We start from the raw sequence: 962 nt of genomic DNA, 5'->3' as shown, positions 1-962 counted from the left end.
AGCAAAACTGAGAATCAGGCCAAAACACACCAACAGGCAATTTGCCTTTCGTGGCATCCCTTCAAAAACATTAATAATTACTCCACAAAGAAGATATTCAAATCAAGTATCCCCCGATCCCCAACTCCCCTCTCTTATCCACAATCCCTCTACCCCCCCCTTCCTCCCCCCCTTTGCATCTGCCTGGGGTAAGTGTAAATAAAAATATGTTGCATGCAAGGCTGAAGGAACGACTAGTAAGGTAATCTTTCCACTTTTTGCCTCAGAACAAGAGGCTAGAAGCAGGGAAGGGAGAGGAGTGATGAGTGAGTGTACAGTGACGATGGTGTAAGTGTACAATGATTCAGTGAAAATGATGCTTCATGATAAAGGCATCGTGTGGGCAGAGATCTGAAATTGATGAGAGGAGGAGTGTTGCCTTCGTGATGAGCCTGCTTTAAGAATTATTTGTTTTGGACCGAATGTTCATGATTTTATGTATCACTTGAAAATCTTTAGAAGCCTAGAATTTGATCAGCTGAGGAATGTTGACTTTGTGAACTTGATATGAAGAAGTAAAATGAAACACCAGGGCTAAAAATCAAAATTTACAGACTACTCAATATTTTTCAAATTCCAAAGATTTTCTGCTTTTCAGCTTAACTTCCTTTTACTGAATCTAATCACTGCAAGCATACATACGCAGTACGTGGATGTTGACTGTGTGACGTCACTGACACTAACCAATCAGATTTGCTCCTCAATATTCCTGATCTACTGGCTATGTAGAATAATTCTGGTGCGTGTACTAACTCAGTTACCGCTGGTCCCTTTGAGAAAATTAACGCCTGACAAAGTGTTGCGAGAAAGGCAAAGCCAATACAGTTTACACTTGACTATAGGGACTAAGCATGACTTTGTTCAATACGATTTTTTTATGACCTAAGATGTGTTAGTATATGAAGTTTCTCCCGATTTTACAC

This window comes from Penaeus monodon, chromosome 33, assembly GCF_015228065.2.
Source record: "Penaeus monodon isolate SGIC_2016 chromosome 33, NSTDA_Pmon_1, whole genome shotgun sequence".
In the NCBI taxonomy this organism is placed as follows: Eukaryota; Metazoa; Arthropoda; class Malacostraca; order Decapoda; family Penaeidae; genus Penaeus; species Penaeus monodon.
This window is presented reverse-complemented; position numbering follows the sequence as displayed.